At 37.6% G+C, this 20,196-nt stretch overlaps 1 protein-coding gene across 6 annotated transcripts in view; it reads left to right on the forward strand.

Annotated features, from left to right (window-relative positions):
• The window catches only part of Cntn4 (contactin 4), a 995,812-nt gene that overhangs the window by 591,085 nt on the left and 384,531 nt on the right, over window positions 1-20,196 (forward strand). The window lies entirely within an intron of this gene.

Consider the following 20,196-nt stretch of genomic DNA (forward strand, 5'->3'; position numbering starts at 1 on the left):
GTTGTTGACATTGTTCAAGTGAAAGCATGTGTCCTAGCAGCTCCTACATCAGAAGGAAAGCTCAGCCACCCCTCCCAGTAGGCTAATTAGACAAGGAAGAAAGGTGGTGACTTATCTTGCCTAACCCATATTTAGTAATATGCATAGCATCAGTCTTACCAGGAAAGATTCAGCATGTCTGACCTGGCAGCTTGCTTCATCACGTCTGCCCTGGAGAGGGGAGGCATGGCATCTGTCTGATGGAAGTGGGTCTTGTATCTTATCTGTTGCTTTCATTGGCTAACTAATAAAGAAAACTGCTTGGCCCTGATAGGACAGAAAATTAGGTAGGTGGAGTAGACAGAACAGAATGCTGGGAGAAAGATGCCGAGTCAGGAGTCACCATGATTCTCCTTCCAGACACAGAAGCAGGTTAAGATCTTCACTGGTAAGCCACCTCGTGGGCTATACAGATTATTAGAAATGGGTTAGATCAATATGTAAGAGCTAGCCAATAAGAGGCTGGAATTAATGGGCCAGGAAGTGTTTAAAAGAATACAGTTTCCGTGTAATTATTTCGGGTAAAGCTAGCTGAATGGCAGGAAGTAGCCCCACCGATCCTTAACACAACATCTGTCTGAGGCATCTTACCTTACTTCCTCTTCCTCCCAGCATTCTGTTCTGTTTACTCCACCCACCTAAGGGCTGGCCTATGAAATGGGCCAAGGCAGTTTCTTTATTAACCAATGACCTTCCTCCATCAACCCACAGTTCTCCTTAGAAAACCTTCATTCAAGGCCGGGTTTTTAACAGGCCTTGAAGAATGGGCTACTTGTAGTTGACCAAACAGAAACAGGAAATGTGGAAAAAGGAAAGCCAGTTTTATATATAAGTTTTACAATGTGGTTTTAAAATTTAATACATAGCTATTCAAGAACATTTGATGGGAAAATCCTTCCTGGTGGCCTTTATATTGTTGTCAATCTTGTTAGAGAATTTTTAAAAATAAAAAAAAATGACACATTAAAATGAAGTGAAAGGACATGATTAAGAGTTGGCCATCTACTGACCCAAACTGGACAATTTCTTTAAGTGGTAATGCTATTTGTCATCAATCAAAATATGTTTATGTAGATGAGGCACATCTATCCAAACAGGTTTCCATCTACTGCAAATGAGACCCCAGAGACAACAGTATCGCAGATGCTTTCAACTTTCTGCCTGAGGAATGACGCACATATCAAATAACCAAAATCTGGTTATAGGTGACAACAGTTAAAGTATTAGCAATGCAGTCTAGTTAGAGGTCTAGAAACAGCCTTGGTTGAATGACAAGAAAAGTGAGTTATAAAAGCACAAATATGCACCACTCCCACACAAACACACACACACACACACACACACACATCAGTGTATGACTGGTTCATCTTCACAAACGCTTGAGGGTGTCTGGGAATTAATGTTGTCTTTGTGACTATAGGTCGAACATCATCAAATGGCATGATTCACAATGAATTTTTGTTTCAAGTTTTTTTAAACAGTTGTCTTCAAATTCCCAGCAGATGGCGGAGGCAGCAGGCAGGCACAGGAGTCAATGAAAAATCAAAGTGAACTTTCAAATTAGCTGATTCTTAAACTTGGAGCAAAAAAGGAGTGAATGTTAAGAAAAATTAGCGGGTTTTCCACAATGCATCTCATTATGAGTAAATAAAAAGATATAAAGCTGTAGACTTTACAATAAGCACAAGAGCGGGTATTTTATATTATGGAAATGTAAGGCATTTAATCAGTCAGTGAGCAGAGAACATGAATATTAGCTGTCACCAACCTCCTCAGTGCATAATAGCCTCAAAAATGCAGACCCATGTGTTTTTCTCTAACAGCGCTTGCTAGGGTAGAAAAACTCTCTTTTCTAAAGAAGTTTTGAATCAGAAGTAGAATCATGAGTATTTTCTTAATACTCAATGTATAATATGCTGGCTGTCATCTTACTATGCCTAATTTCTCTCTGTGCATGTGTGTGTGTGTCACAATACTTATTTTAATGCTATTTTGGAGAGAGAGATGATTTGTTTTTATATTATAGTATTCTCTCAGCTTGATTTTCCTTTTACTATTTCAAAGCTTAGGAGTTATGATTCTATGAAGAAAGTCTTAGTATACCCTGATAAAAAGAAACACCATGGTTTTGCAGTTGATCGCATTTACAGACATGGTGTTCACAGAAACACTGTGGAACTTCTTTCACTGGAATCTTTTTACATGATTTCTTTCATTGTTAGCTTTATGTTATTTGATACTGCTTACCAAAAACCAAAGCAAAATTGTGCTCTTTTTCTTCTCCTCATTTCAGTGTCTACTTTTGTTCGAATTTGAGCTCTAATCTGTGACTGTAGATGAGCTATTTACAAGGTTAGGAGGAGCTAAGGAGTTACATAAAATTAAGTGGCTAGGATCAGAAGAGATTTTTCTAGAACAGAAAGACCATGTTTGCAGCTAGTCTTTCTACTTTCTTCTTGTGTTGTATCTTCTGCTGTGCAAGATTCCCCCAGGCCATGTTTATACAAGTCGGGTTATCGGTATTAAATGAAACAGCCGGGGATACCACTCAGCTCCTCCACCATATCTAAGCAACTTCTTCCAATGCCAATAAGGATGTAGAACACATGTTCCTTAGGGGCAACCCCATATTAAATCTTTAAAGCTATAAGCTTTTCCCATGCCTTCAGAAGTCAACAGATGTGGTACTGACCCCAGACAACTGGTTTCCTTTCCTGAGTCGGGTGATCAAGGTGGTACAAATGTAGCTGTCATTCTAACTACAAATAACACACTTTACATCTGGCTGCAAAAGCATACATTCATTTTATTAGAATGCCCTTAATGTGTGTTTTGAATTTCAGTTCACTGAATGCATTAAACATTTAATAAACACAACAGGGCTTACGAAATGTCTTCAATAAGTGCTTAATTCCCCTTGTTAATCAGCCATTTTCCATTGCATTCATCTTCCTTGCCTATCTGTCAAATGTTCCTTAATTAAGAATTATTCTTAATTACAAAGTTTATGTGTCATTTTATTTTAGAGGTAATTAATTAAGTTTAACACTAATCATTAGGGATATTGCCTTTTCTGCACTCACTTTGTTGTGTAATTATTGGAATACCTGAATCCTTTGACTGAAGGGGGTAGGGCATATAGATTTGTTTTGTGTCTGGAATGTGGCAGTCCATACTGAATAGATTAGAGACTCAGCCCATCGGACAGACAAAGAAATAGGAAGCTTTTTTCCTCAGTGGATAAAGGACGCTGAACAAATACACTCTGGCCATTCGCTGTATCATGTGAAGTCTCAGAGGGGCAAAGACGGGTGATGATTATGGATGAAATTCGATCCTGGAAAGAATAGCCAAAGTAATGCCATTCTGTGAGAGTCCTTGGATACTTTTTGGAATGAATTTACCAATTTTCTCTTATGGGGGATTATACTAAGGTCACCCTTGGCTGGTCATGTGATTGGGAAAGACGAGCTATCTAGTGGTCCTATCAGGAAAGAAACTCCTGGCTCCTTCCTGCCCTCCAAGTGTGTTAACCATGGCACATTTTCTGATTGTATAACCTATTGTCCTTTCTCAGAGAAGCCTTCCACAGCTAAGTGACAGGCTTTGCTAAAGTTCACTGGTATTTGTTCTAACCTCCGTTGATCTGGTTGCCTATTCATCTTCCTCATCTAGTGATTGAAGTGTCCTAGAGGATTGACATCATTTCTGATTTTGCTCATCATTGAGTTGCTGTTTCCTTAGTCGGTATCTAGCTCAGAGAAGTGGCTAAATAAAGGTTTGAGTGGGTAGATATTTTGAAGTTTGTTGAGTTTCTTACAGTACTGGGTCTGTTATATTTCATGCCATTTGTACACTAGATTCTGTAAGAAAGGCATGGATGGGTGAATGCTAACCCATAACCCATGCATTAAAAAGCTCTGTAACACAGTAGAAAAGAAACTCATCCATAAACATCACATAAACTAGATTATAATGTATGGTGTTATAGAGATATCACACATCGTTATGAGAATGTATAGACAGAAAGTGGGCAACATTTCAAACATGTGAAGCTGACCTGAAGTCTGCCTCAAGGGTGCTCAAGACAAATGGAGAGAGACAACTGAATGAACAAAATCAGGCATGCATGCAAATGTGATGTCATTTTATCAAAGATTGGATAGCAAATGGTCGGCCTCACAAGTATGATAAAGAAACATACACACACCATATCATAACTGCAAATTAGTGAACTGGAAAACAGTCTGGCAGTGCACTCCAGGATTGAGGTGTTCCCCCTTCTTAGAATTTATCAGTTATCAAATGTTTGAATCTATTGTGCTCAAAATTGTATCATCTTTAGCATATATTATTAAGAGACTACGCAAATATTTATAGGTCAGTGACTAGATAAGTTCTGGAACTTCTATAACATAGAGCCCTAAGTGTCTTTTTGATAATGCAGTTTTATAGGTGTAAACAACATTATTCATAATGTATTTGCCATATATTTCTTCAATGTATAATGTTCAATAAAAAATTTTGTTGTTTATCTTGTTTAATAATCATGGTTCAGTGATTAAAAGTACTTGCTGCCCTTACAGAGGACCCAGGTTCTGGTTCCAGAAACCATATGATGACTCCCAACTACCCATAATCCAGTTCTAGGGGATTTGACATCTTCTTTATGCTTTCATAGGCATCAGAGACAATGTGGTACATGCAGCCAAGACACACACATGCATAAAATATAATTTATAATCTACTGTAGACAAGTTGAGAACATTCAGTAATAATTCTTTCAGACCATTTTAATCTACACACAAAAATTTAGCTTTATTCACTGTTTCCCCATTGCCTAGGACTCAATAAAATACTACCATACATTTCAATCCTAAAGATTTATTTATTCATTTCATAGAGTGGTATCATACTACATGTGGCCTTTTGTGACTGGCCTCCTATATTTAGTATAACATTTCAAGGTTGACTCAAGGAGTACTATGTTCTTTATTTATTACTGAATGCCACTGATGCAGAAGCCTGGACAGGAGTAGGTGGTATTTGTGTATGCAAGGGCAACTTAACCAGTGATTGACTGTACTACTAAGGATTGTGACTTCTCTTCCCTTATAAAAAAATATGTTTAGAATAGCATTAAATGGTATAGATAAATACTTGAAATGCAATACATATAAATGTAATCATAATTCAATTATAGAACAGAATATTAAGATATTATTTTGTTTCGTGGTTCTGCAAAGCAAACCCAGAGTCTCTTATATTATAGACAAGCTGTATGTGACTTTATGACTTCCTCAAGCTTCAGAATACTAGGCTTATAAAGGTAAAAATATGCTCATTTATGAAAATTAGATAATAGTAACACACTAATTCATCAGCATTTATTTATTTTGGGTGATGAATTTTTAATTAGTATTCATATTCTTCTGTTATACTTCAAGTTATATAATTTTGCAGTGAATGTATCACTTTCATAACATAGGAAATTGGGTGCATCTGATGGCTGAAGTAGAAATACACAGAGGAACACTGTACTCTTAAAGAACTCCTAGATGCTATAACATAAGTGAAATCTACATAGTCATCTTTAAAGGATAAAGTATATATCTCTGTGGGAGGATTTTAATCTAGCCCAGGAAGCAGAGTATAAGTGTATCATGACAATGTCATACAACTCTGTTGGTAGCATGAGGCAGGGCATTGAAAATCCTAGCTGTCTCCTAGACACTCTTTCTTTTTTTGTGTGTTTTGTTTTGTTTATTTATGTATTTATTTATTTTTACTTAAAAATTTCCACCTCCTCCCCTTCTCCCATTTCCCTCCCCCTCCCCTCATTCCCCCTCCTGCTCCCTCTCCATGCCAAAGAGCAGTCAGAGTTCCCTGCCCTATGGGAAGTCCAAGGTCCTCCCCCACTGCATCCAAGTCTAGGAAGGTAAGCATCCAAACAGGCTAGGCTTCCACAAAGCCAGTACATGCAGTAGAATCAAAACCCAGTGCCATTGTCCTTGGCTTCTCAGTCAGCCCTCCTTGTCCGCCACTTTCAGAGAGTCCGATTTGATCACATGCTCCATCATTCCCAGTCCAGCTGGCCTTGGTTAGCTCCCATTAGATCAGTTTTACCGTCTCAGTGGGTGAGCACACCCCTCGCGGTCCTGACTTCCTTGATCATGTTCTCCTTCCTTCTGCTCCTCATTTGGACCTTGGGAGCTCAGTCCAGTGCTCCAATGTGGGTCTCTGTCTCTAGCTTCATCCATCACCAGATGAAGGTTCTATGGTGATATGCAAGATATTCATCAGTATGACTATAAGATAGGGCCATTTCAGGTTCCCTCTCCTCAGCTGCCCAAGGATCTAGCTGGGGACATCTCCATGGACACCTGGGAACACCTCTAAAGACAAATCTCTTGTGAACCATAAAATGGCTCCCTTAATTAAGATATATACTTCCCTGCTCCCATATCCACCCTTCCTCCATCCCAACCGTCCCATTCCCCCAAGCTCTCCCCATCCTTCCCTTCTCACTTTTTTCTCCCCATCTCCCCTTACCTCCACCCCACCCCTACCCCCAAATTTCCAATTCTTTCCTGGCAATCTTGTCTCCTTCCAATATCCAAGAGGATAACTATATGTTTTTCTTTGGGTTCATCTTCTTATTTAGCTTCTCTAGGATCATGAAATATAGGCTCAATGTCCTTTATTTATGGCTAGAATCCACTTATGAGTGAGTACATACCATAATCATCTTTTTGGTAGACACTCTTTCTTAAATGATGTATAGACATTCCATCTATGCAAGTGCTTATGATGTCTGTACTTATATGCCATAGATATGAGGACAGAGAGTGGCTTTGGAAGTGGTAGAACACATAAAGAGGCCACAGAAATTACCTGTCTAGAAACAAATATAAAATAATCACTGGACTTACTTCCTGATTTTTATATCCTTCTACAGAGCCCTGGTATGAATTTCTGAATGTATAGATTATGCATTTCACCACATGATGAGTTATCTACATATGTGTGCATATTCTGTATATATTAGTCCAGAAATAAGTTGCCCACATGCACACACACACACTTCCAGTATTCTATTTGATGGCAAATGATTATATAAACAAAATTAATGGATTTTTCATTTTCATTCTTTGCTGCCACTGATTAGCTTCATGATAAAATTTGATTGAATTACTTAGACAACGCAAAATTTGTGCATTGTTGTTATGGAAAAATACATTCTATCCTGGAAAAGAGCAAGAAAAAATAAACCTCTGATTTGATTGTATACACAAAATATTACAAGAGTAAGACACAAAATATAACAGAAATGGGAGGTTTTGGATGTATACTTATTTTTAATATGATTTCTTATCTATTAAAATATATTCATGACTCCAGTACCATAAGCAAAGCTACTAATCCATGTTTCCTGAAAATGAGGTAAAGATTAATGAATGTCTCTAATTGTGTACACATGCTGAGATTTACAGAATAGGTAAGATGGGCTCCTTGACCAGTTGATAGTTACAGATTTTGGGACCAATGAGTTGATAAATGTGCTGGCTTTCGCCATTATGGCAATTCTAGTTGTGGCTCCTTACATGTGGGCCAGAAATATGAAGGGCATCTTTGCAGATACTGTGGTTGATATCCAACCTACAATTCTTGGACTGTGTGAATACCAGAACAGCAATGAATGTGGCCCAACATATTTGTCTAAAACAATATATTGCAATGTCATAATGTCAGGAGCCTCTAACTGTGTCTTATTTATTTTTCTATTACTGTGAAGAGGCATCCTGATCAAAGAAATGCATGAAAAAAATCATTTAATTGGTGACTTGTTAACAGTTTCAAAAAGTGATTCTATGAACATGGAAGCAAGCAGGAGACGTGGCAATGGAGCAGTAACTGAGAAACTACCTCTGACATACAAGGAGGAGACACAGAGAGAGAAAGACTAGGCCCCCAGCATGGGCTTTTGAAACCTTAAAGCCCACCCCCCCAGTGACACACCTTCTCCAAAAGACTACACCTCTTAATCCTCCCTAAACCAGTTCCATCAACTGGGGGCTAAGTATTCAAGTATATAAGCCTATGTGGTTAGACTTGCTTTTACTTTTTAGTGACAAAATAATAGACCACTTTAATCTGGTGAAGGAAATGGAAATACTTTCATAATCTTTAAGCCCAGAATATCACAATTATTTTTTTTAATATGTGGATTTTCTCTACGCCAATCCACGTGCATTTAGCTTTGAAATTCTTACTTTGGTGAATAGTTAGAATTTAGAAGTATAATGGGCTAGAAGCAAAGAAAAAGAGCTTCAAATGAGCAAAACCCGTGAGTGATATGTGTTTATAGAATATGTTAGGGGGATCACACTGAATCCCTAACATTGAGTGTGAGAAAAAGATTGCAAGGCAAGGCAACCGTACTTGTATTTGCTAAAAATTGTACCCTTAACATGATGTAGGATTCCGCTCTGGATGCTGTGAATGCGATTGGTTAATAAAGAAAGCAGCCTTGAGCCTATGACAGAGCAGAGCATAGGTAGGTGGGGAGAAGGGGGGAGACTGAACTAAATCCTGGGGGAAAGGAGGCAGGGTCAGGGAGAAGCCATGTAGCCCTGCTGGAAACAAATGCCGAAACTTTACCGGTAAGCCACTGCCATGAGATACACAGATTAATGAAGATGGCTTAAATTAATATGTAAGAGTTAGCCAATAAGAAGCTACAGCTAATGGACCAAGCAGTGATTTCATTAATACGGTTTCTATGTGGTTATTTCATGTCTGAGCAGTTGGGAACCAACAAACAGTCTTCCTCTTACATTATCATATTCATATCATGGGTTCATTCCCAAGGGCCTGCCTCTTAGCCATTGTTAGGCTTCACTTAATATGGCAAAAGTGCCCAATCTCCTCCATTTCGTGTCAAAAATTCGCCTTTGGCAGTAAGAATTTTGCTCTTAACCCTCACTAGGTGTATTTCCTTCTGCCACCAGCCTGCAGGTGCGCAGGTGGCACGTTGCGAAGGCAGAGGAGAAACGGAGCAATCCTCCCCAATCACCAACCCCATCATTCAGAGCGATTGAGGTCTGTCTTGTCAGTTTCCTGTGTAGGGACATTTTCTCCCCTTAGATTCCCTATAAGTCAAAACAATCCACCACTATTATTTTTATAGCATGTCTATCTCGCCAAGTGTCAAACTCTTTACAACAAGAAATAGAATAGAAAGACGGTGCTTTGCAGACTTGGGCACAGTTATTTTCAAACAGAAAAGGAAAATGACAAGAAGAGATTGAGCTGAACAGAGTAAAAGTAAAGATAAGGGACCTGGCTTCGAAAAAAAATAAGCGAAGCAAGATTGAGAGATTCTGTACAAATCAATCTTTTACTTTCTATCTCCTTCAACCCCTGCAATACACCGGGTATGGCAATCTCACCATCCTTTATCCGGAGTTTCGATCATGTGAGTTGATATTAACTTTAATGACAACAATATAATTACATGCTTATTCTCATGCATCATTCAGTTGGTCTTTCCTAACATATGTCTGCACATTGAAGACTAAATCATTTAATGAAAGAATGCAAATACATAGACCAATATATGATACTTATGGACACAATCCAAGAATCTTAGCATTATTAATTAATGTTAATAAGGGTGATAACAGTGGTCTGTCCTTAATCTGTTTCTTACAAACTTTCCATAATGTAATTTTTAACCCTTTTATTATTTGAGTGACACTAATTTGAAAGTTTCGAGGAGGTAGTTGATCTAACATATTTTGACACCTGACAATATGTCTGTCCCAGCATTATTTGGGGTAGCAGATGTTTTTAGGAGCCCTTGAAGTTTCACTTGCATTAAACTTGCCTATATTGCTTTACTTGAAACACAGAATCTTTGGCTCTTCATGAAATCTCCAAAGTAGCATCTTGGGGATACAGCACTCATGTAAAACTAAGAATTTCCTCAGTTGATTCTATAACACCCACAAATTTGAGAGCAATTGCCTTAACTTTGAAGTCACCCACATGCACCCATTTTGTAGGATCTACCTAAATGGTTAGCTTTAATTGGAACACGGCACTATGGAAGAAAAACGTGGCCTCTTAAATGTCTTCCATTGTATTGTTGTAGTCTACAGATGAAACATTAATTACTTTGAGTTCAAGTGTACCTATAGGAGTCTCCATTTACAATTTAAATACTTGGAGAAACTATTAACATCCATTAGCTCTCACTGTGAATGAGATTTTGAAAGTCAATCATTCAGAAAACTTCAAGAGAACAGGAATCCCATCGAGGAGCTTGAAAGGGCAGCCTAACTGAAGCATTACAGCTGATGAACCTGGAATAAGAGACAAAGGGCTCTAGCCCACCTATCTATCCACCAAAAATGAAAATGGGGAAACCCGGTTGCATAAACTGATGTAAGTATAAACTAAGTACTATAAATATTTGTGGTGTAGATCATACCGAGGGGAAACATTTAACCTGTTTCTTTCCCAGGGTAATGGACAATAGACCCTGAGGCTTGATATATGTATTTTAAGATGCAATGCAGCACTGGGGAGATACCTGAATGGGTTAAGGGTCTGCATGCAAGTGTGAAGGCCTGAATTTCATCTCTACTACCTACATAAAAGCTGGGTATGGCAGTACACACCTGTATTCTCAGTGGTGTTTGGAGTGGCGATGCTCAGCTCAAGGGATCTTACCTATCAGTCATTCTAGCGAATTTCATCAATGAGCATCAGTAGATCCTACATCCCAGTAAGAGACTCCATCTCAAAAACTAAGGAGGACACCCATCGAGGAAGGTACCATATGACTTCCCCTTTTGCCTGTACATGCTCTATCTTCTATCTATCTATCTATCTATCTATCTATCTATCTATCTATCTATCTATCTATCTAACCTATCTGTCTCCCAATATGCTATACTATGTAGGATGGTACCCACTTATAAACCAGTCCCTGGAAAACTGAGGCTAACAAATTGTGCATTCAAGAACAGACCTATTGAGACCTTGTTTTGTTATGAAACACAGTATCATGCATAGTAAATATATGTCTTTGCAAATCAATTTAAAAATATAAATATCATAGGAGAAAGAACCTTTTCTGGGTTTCCTGCCCATCCTTTCATCCTAGCTTCTTGAACTAGCCAGTCTGTGGCTGGCTGTGTAAAAGATTGTTTATTAAATGAATAAATTTTTATAAATTTGAAAGTAAAACTAAATAAATAAAAAAATTTAAAAGCAAGCCCTTCACTCATCAAGAACATTCCCAAAGGAAATATCTTGATACTATATCAATTGAGCATGTTTGATAAAATTCTTACAGTATCAAAAAATAGAAATAATAGATGAACAGAAAGGTTTGTCACAATGATCTGAATTGCTGCTCTGAGTAAGTTTAGGATTAAATCTGAAAAATGGGCAAACATATTTTGGTTTAACAACACATCTATAATCAGTTTATTTTTATGCCCCTTACTTTACTTTAAACTGTTTATATTATTTTCAACATTTTCACTTTTTGATCAATGTAAGTAAAATAACATAGCAAAGATATGTATTACTCACATTCCTTTCTTTTTATTGTACAAATATGTCAGGGCACAGCTTTAAATGATGAGAGAAAGACAAGGGTGTTCCCACACAATGAATTGGGAGACCCAGAAAAGTGTGCACTTCACAGTATAACTAGCCAGGCCACTGCCTTGCTCAGGGATAAGTACAGAATTTGTTCTTTTCTGAATTTGGAGGACAGAAGGATCAGTCATGCACTCTTGTGAAGCGAGAACAACAGGCATTTGGTAGTTCTCATTATCTAACATCCTATCCTTCACCTAACAGTGTTCTTTCTATGAATCGCCTTTATTTGGGACAGCTCCTGGGTATTTAAAAAGAAAAATAAAATAAAACAGTAGCTTCCAGTGTTGGAATTAAAGTTCTAAGAGAAGTCCTCTCATCCTAACAAAAAGAGGAGAGGGGAATACCACATGATTCCTAATCTGCTCTCTCTTCCTTTCAGTTTGAGGTGAAAAATGTCCAAGGCTGTCTTAAAACTGGTGCAATGATTCATAGCTTGTGACTGTAACACGCAGGGGGATGAGGCAAGAGGACTGCTATGGTAAACTTAAAACCAGCCTGGACTGCATAGACCCTGTCTCAAAAACTGAAAACAAACCAAAAGAAAAGCATTTCAAGATACAAGAATGCTTCTAGTGCTTCTAATCCAAAAGGTGTGACTAAATACATAAACAACTTTAAGGTTTAAAAACTAAAGGAAAATTCATGAGTTATTATATTCTGGATTAAATAAGAAAAATTAACCACTTTTCTTGTGATTTTGTAGTTGTACTTTTTAAAGTAAACTTAATGAATTTAATATAAATAAAATATCTCATCCAACAATCATAGAATATACTTTATTTTCTTTTCTGATTTAGATGGGACATTTACAAAGGTTATCATTGGGGGGCATAAAGACAAAATGAAAAATTAAATTTTATACACATTCATAATAATTATAATGCAAAGATCCCTATACTTTTTACAAATTGAGCAATACATATATATTTGAAAGCAAAGGCTTAGTTGTATTTCTTTTTTTAAATTTTTATTGAGCTCTACATTTTTCTCTGCTCCCCTCCCTACCTCTCCTCTCACCTTCAACCCTCCCCCAAGGTCCACAGCCTCCCAATTTACTCAGGAGATCTTGTCTTTTTCTACTTCCCATGTAGATTAGATCTATGTATGGCTCTCTTAGTGTCCTCATTGTTATCTAAGTTCTCTAGGATTGTGATTTGTGAGCTAGTTTTCTTTGTTTTATGTTTAAAAACCACTTATGATTAAGTACGTGCGATAATTGTCTTTCTGTGTCTGGGATACCTCACTCATAATGATGTTTTCTAGCTCCATCTACTTTCCTGCAAAATTCAAGATGCCGCTACTTTTTTTTTTTCTGCTGTTTAGTTCTCCACTGTGTAAATGTACCACATTTTCCTTATCCATTCTTCAGTCAAGGGGCATTTAGGTTGTTTCAAGGTTCCGTACTTTTTTGTTATTACAGTTACCATATGGAATGTTTGGTTATCTTTTTCTGTCTTTGGTGGACTTAAAACCTTGGTTCCTTCTGTTTTCATTCTCCATTATTGAAATCACATCTTTAAGAATTTTAATGCTTAAAGCAGGTAGTGATTGTTTGGTTTTACATCACCGACTCTTCACAATGATGGTTCTATTCTAGTTTCCATCCTCAGTTAGGGATGTGACGTTGTGATTTTAGACAACAGGAACAAGTCCATTCACAAACAAACCTGATATTTATTTGAAGAAAGTGTATCACATAAATCCTAGTTACCCAAACTGTATTTTAATACTAAAGTACATGGAATTAAAGCAGTTGCAAATAAGAATAAACACACCAAAACCTGCAGCCTGTACAAAAATAAAACTCAGCTACTTCATTGTTGGCTGGAAGATAAAGGTACATGCTTTGAGTAACATATGATTCCTATTAGACAAAAAAAAGCCCTTTATTTGAGAGTTCATTTGGCAGGGGTAGCAGATGAGCTAGCAATCTGTATGATGCATGTTGCCTAGTAATGAGACATAGTTTCAAATGTTTAACCCTTCCATCATTCAGAATCTACCTTCTTTCCTATCTTTACTCTTTGTTATGTCCCCTAAAACTAAATGTTGTAAGCCTAACACATCTGAGAGTACAAGAAGCAGAACAGTGTTGAAGTCACTGACCATGCTATCCCACATTCAAACCCCTCATAACCTGAAGATATACAGCCTAGCTTCCTCCTTTCATGTCTCAGGTGCAGATCCATCTACCTGTCCTTTGGTGCATTTTGTCTTAACATTTCTGTAAAGCTTACTCTCCAGTATCTACATCCTGTTCCCCAACTTCATAATGCATAAAAACTCTGCAATTTTCTATGCTATAATGGTCTGTTTTGTGGATTTCCCTGTTATTTCTCTCTGCCAGTTTCAGTCCACACAAGCACCTGTCCAGTTTTATTTTGCTCACAATTGAATTCCTGAAAGTTATGAGAGAAAACCAGCAGTGTACAAATTGGTGCCACTAAAACTTTACAGTGGCCAAGGAGAGATGGTCACAAAGCTGTGAAGCAGATGACCTGAGGTTAGGCATGAGAGCCAAGCTAGTGGGTGGGATTTGGGACTAAAAGTATCAATGAAAAAAGCCACTGGTAAAAATGACCTCATATAGGTACCACAATTTTCCCTTGTCTGACCAGCATTGGCCAATACATGGTTTTAATTAAATATCAGAAGATACAACAGAAAAGTCAGGTTTACATTCCCACAGCAATGGCTTCAATAGACAGGATACCTATTTCTCTTTACACTGAAGTTCCTAACACATATTTCCAGTGTTTATGAATCCAGATGTATCATGTAGATGTTTCCACTTCAAAATAATCCATCATATATGATAAGCCTAGCTGTGTCTTTGAGCCCTTTCTCTTCTAAATTGGCACTATTTTGCACCTGGACAGTAATTTACATGGTAATCTTGCTTTCTTTCCTCCCTCTCCTCCTTTCTTCTTCCCTTTCTTCTCTCTTTCCTTTACTCTTTCCTTTTCTTTCTTTCAGAGAGAATTTCCCTGCATAGTCGAGGTTCACCCCAGTTTTTCTTCCTATGCCCGCTAAATGTTGTGATTTCTGCATGAACCACAATAACCTGGCTCAAATAAAAATGTTTTATTAATTCTTGTTTTTGTTTATTTTTTGTTATCAATTCATTAGAGTGGTAAAAGCTATCAAATGTTAGAGTAGAAAGAAACTATAGAAATACTTCATGGAAGACCCCAATAGGTAGGCTCAGTGACTTGCTCAGGCTTAGTGATAAGTCAAAATTATGGCTTGATGATAAAAGCCAAGTGTTATGGTATTCCCAAATTTTGGCATCGTTCCTTGATGACATTCATCTTGACATATTTACAATTCATCTAGGCAGAAAATTTTTGGAGAGGTATTATAAAAAGCAAAAACAAAACAAAACTGGTCATTATTTTGACAGGTTATTATAATATGAAACTACAGTATATAAGCATATTTTAGGCATTGCAAATACATTTGTACAGTTCTAGCTGGAATAAGTGCCTTTAAAAAATAATATGCTTATTTCTACCTATTGAGAGAAATAGCTATTTCCTTAGCATTTTCATTTGGGCCACATTGCCCCCCCCCAACACAGTTTGTTATGCAACCAAATTAAAGGGTCCATGAGCACCACCTTCTATCCCAGAATCAAAAGAATCATTTGTTCACAAGGGAATGAGCCATGCCAAGCTCAGCACCAGTCAATTACTGGTTACTCAAGCTGTATTTTCTTGCCACAAATATGTGGAATTAAAATAATTGCAAATGTATATATGCACATGAAAAGAAAATATCATATGCACACAGACCCTTGGTGGTGGTGAGAGTAAAGATATATTTGCCTCAGAGCAATATGCAATTCCTGTTTTGAACAGGGTCATTAATTTGAGCCACTGTTTCTTAGAACAGCAGGTGAGTACAGGGAGTTTGGTATTGGGGAACAATCCATCAGGCTTAACCCTTAGACTACTCTACAGGTATGAATAGCCCATGTAGTAACCAGCTGAAAGATTGATAGAAAATACACATTAACCTACTAAAGTATTTGCAAGCTATTGCTATTTCTGTGGGATTTTTGGAACTCCCTTAGAAATGTACATAGCCCTTATCTGATTCCAGCCCCAAAAGCTAACCTTTTCTGTGGCCTACACACTAGTCAGTTAAGTGCCAAACATTGAAAAGGCTGAAAACCTAGGAATCAGTCAGTAAGCAAGGAGCAGGCCCAAGATCAGGTTCAGTCCTCCTAAGGACTGTACAGAAAAGAATCCGGATAGACGATGGAAATCCAGCCCAATTGAGAGCCATAAAGTTTGTCTACACAAGAAAGAAGACCAATGTGGACAACTTTGCCCCCTTTAAAACATCTTATTTCTGACTACCACTCTCCATCCAATCTTAACAAGTTAGTGACAAAGTCGATTCTACTCTTCTTGAAGTCAATCCAGCTTCTAAAACTTGTACACAGAAAACCAGGAAAGATATACAGATTCTACTCTTTTACGATTGCCACAGACAAATTATATGACTTATCATTGTCAAATTCCAAGTCGTTCATTGTAAGGTCATGGTTGTATGCTCTCTTCATGTTGTTGCTAGAGTCTATATTGAAGTTACAGCATCAATACTTTGGGTAGCAGCTGAATACTAATTGATCCTGTAGAAGTGCACTCCTTTCCCAACCTGGGAATAGTATTGCATTTGTTATGCTTCTTGTCCCAAGCTTTTCCCTGTGTATGACTAGAAACCATTTTACTTTAACTTCCTGGGCCTTTATACTTCATCACAAGAGGGAGAATATTGGAAAGACATGAATCTTAAGGAGACTGGTTCATAAGGTCAGGCTGGAGTGGACTCTTAGAAGTCCACTCTGGGATTTAGCAGTACAGAGGATGGTGTAAGAAGTTTGCATTTTTAATGCCAATCTCAGACCTTATGCACCTTTTGTCATGTACATACCACAACTGAAATTTAGGATACCTGCAGGGACAGAAAAATGCCCCCAGTCTCTGGATATACCAAATATTTAGTTTGACCATTTTATGTGTGTTCCTTATGGAAAGCCAGGCATAACCAGTAAAATCTCTTTCCCCCTCCCCTCTTGTGTGAGTGTGTATGTGTGTGCCAATATTATACCCAAATACTAAGGTTAGATTCTTAGTATGTTTTTTTTTTTATTTTTGTAGCTCAGGGGGGAAACCTGACTGGTAAACTTAGTAAAAGGGTCAGACAAGCAAATCAATTTTCTGCTTCTCTTTACACTCTCTAATTTCTTAGGTGAGTACTCAGGCAATAAGTTTTCCAAAACAAAATTTCTGTCCTCTCAGCAAACTATATGTGTGCCAAAACTTCTGGAAGTTTCTCACTGCTACCTTGCTAGTTAGGCTGCATCTCAGGCACAGGTGATGAGAAAGAAACTTGTTCTGTTTGGGACACTTACATCTTTCTCTAGTGAGTGTGCTCACCAAAACTCCTGAGGGAAAGTCCAGATAATGAAATTAGTCATTATAAAAGAGAAGCCTATTCAAACATAGGGAAATAAATATAATATTTGAAGGGATTCAGATGCCTGTACTAGCTGTGTGACCTTGGATAGCTTATTTAACCGTACAAGTCTTGTTATGTCCTACTTAAGTGATAGTTACTGCTAAGACCATGTCTTAATTTACAGAAAGAATTAGTATTATCATCCAACAACGAATCTTAGTTGTAAATTATTCTAAACAAGGGGTCTGTAGACCAGAACTGGAGCTAGATATTTTTTTAATCTATAGTCTAAGAATAATTTTAGTTAAAAGTAAAAGTCAAAGAGAAAGAGTGCTGAGATTTTCTAACATATGGCAATTGTAAAATGCAAACTTAAGTGTTTATCAGCATTTATTAGGAACAAAGTCCCACATAACCCTTTTCATGTTGCCTAGGAAAAGTTTAATTCATGATCTGTAGAACTGAATATTTGAAATAAAACCAATCGTCCCACTTATTGCCTGCTGCCAGGTTCTTCTGTCTGTTAATGTGGTTGCCGTTATTCACAGTACTAGTGCTACCCGAGAAACTGAGGGTCCCTTTTGTGAATTCTTAGTCTCATTAACTGGTGAATTTAAATGAGGATTAAAATAAAGCCCAAGGACAATTTTATTGGAGTTTTTAAAAACAGGGCAGGTAAATTGTAAAGCTGGCAACTGCCAGGAAAAGGAAATGAGGACAAGGAAGAGAGAAAGCATTGCCATTCACAGTAGAGGGTGACAAGCAGCACATTGCCAAAGGAGAGGAGGACTTCAGAGAAAGGGAAAAAACAACTGGGAGTATAAGGGAAAATGCTCCCAGACTGGCTAGTCTCTGAAAGAAAGACAAGTAGATAAAAGGAAGAAAAAAGGAAACTTACAGACTCAGAAAAGCAGGCAAGCCCCAAGGCCAAGATTCTACAATTGGCTGTAACTGAGGAGCAGCTTTGGGGAAGGAAAAGTATCTCATCTCAGTAAGTGGATAATTATTCCTCCCATCTCCTTTGGGATTAGTCTGGATTGTCAGATCTCCACCCAGAGATAAAGCCAAAATTTAGAACAAAGTCCAGATAACTTCATCTTTTCATACGGTAATTTGTATTCCTAGGAACTGGGACAAAGTACATGCTTGAATTTCTAGTGTTTTCATGGAAAGGGTTGATAAGGTCCAAAACTACCATAGTCTAAGACCCCCATGGACCACTGCGGCTTGAGCCTGTATGCATTTGAGGCAAATGCTTCATCTTCTGCTTTCTTTTTATTTGGGACAGGCTGTCAGTAAGTCACTTACCCAGGCTTGCCTTGAACACATTTTGTAACCCAATTTTGATACTCCTGATTTGGTTTTTACTCTCTCTCTCTCTCTTCTTTTTTTTTTTTTTTTTTTTTTTTTTTTTTTTTTTTTTTTTTTTTTTTTTTTTTGAGACAGGGTCTCTCTGTGTAACGTTAGAACCTGTCCTGGAACTTGCTTTGTAGACCAAGCTGGTCTCGAACTCAGAGAGATCCACCTGCCTCTGGCTCCAAAGTGCTGGGATTTAAGGCATGTGCCACCACCCCCAGACATTTTTTGTTTATTTTTTGTTTTGTTTTTGTTTGTTGGTTTGTTTTTTGTTTTGTTGCTGTTCTTGTTGCCTTTGAATACCTGATATAGGATTGTTCCATTATCCAATATCATCTGACTGAACCCTGCCCAACAGAATATATATATAAAGGACCAGGTTAGAAGATGATCCATTCCAAGCCTGTGGCCTGTGACCTGCACTGTCACCTTACTTTGAAATCAGTTTAATTTTTATATGTACTGTGTCTTAATACTCTATTGGCACTGACATTGTTATAATTCAATATCATCTCTTTTAGAACTATATGTTAATTTCATTTTAGACATTCCACAAGAACTGTTCCTTGTCTGATCATTAAAAGTCTTAACTCTATTTCAATTATTATGGTAATAGGTGTGGATTTGACTCCAAAGATCACCAACTGAGATTTATAAGTTCTTGTGTTTTGAAACAAAGAATTATAACAAGGACACATGGTTAGTAGTAGAAATAGGGACAGTTTATTTAAAAAGAGAAAAAGCACTCACTAGAATGGAAGTGAGTCAGATGTTGGAGAATGTCCAAGCAAAGAAAGTTCTGATCATTACAGAGCACCAGAATTTAGAATTTGGAGAAAGCACACTTTTGAGCAAAGGGTATACTCTGTTCACTACATGTAACTGTGGCAGTAAAGGGTTTGGGTTTTTCTGCTACCTGCTTTATTTCATAAGCTAATCTTGGGGCCTCTTTGTCCATGCTCTACTCTGTGGCTACACTTATCTATAGCATACATTCAGAAATTGATGAAAATTGGTCAGGCCATTTTCACAATGGGGTGTGTGTGTGTGTGTGTGTGTGTGTGTGTGTGTAAAACCTTCAGCAGTAGCAGAAGGAGTTGAATTAAGACTCTAATAAGGAATAGGATGAGGATATGAAGAGAAAAACCTGAGGAAGGAGACAAAAGAAAGAAGGTGGGAAATAGGCTAAATGAAGGAAAGGAGAATTCCATTTGACACAGTGTGGAATGAAAGTAGGAGATCTCATAGATCCTGGCTTGAAGGCGGCAGGACATCAGTTCTAAGCTAGATGCAAGAAAAATGAGGTTTCGTTCTAGTAAGGCACCGGGAATGGAGATCTCTCCAATGCGTAATAGAAGCTAAGAATCCCCAAATCCAGCTCCTGCACAATATTATTGTATCAGGCTATTTACCTGCAGCCATTGCCTTTGAGGAATATATTAATTAGCACAGCTATCAGCAACAATAGCACACACACACAAGTTAAACATATGTATTTTGATTAGCAAATTATCTCTCTAATAAAAGGAGGTTAGGTACACTTTCCTGGCACTGTTAAACATTTGCAAGTTAAAATAAACAGTTATTACAGCATTTTTTTCCCTGTTGTTGTTAATTGAGTTCGTAATGTTTCCAACATGCTTGTAACCTTTG

The sequence above is a fragment of the Microtus oregoni genome, unplaced genomic scaffold (genome assembly GCF_018167655.1).
Source record: "Microtus oregoni isolate MIOR12 unplaced genomic scaffold, Mior012 000002F_ref0000024, whole genome shotgun sequence".
NCBI classification, from domain to species: Eukaryota; Metazoa; Chordata; class Mammalia; order Rodentia; family Cricetidae; genus Microtus; species Microtus oregoni.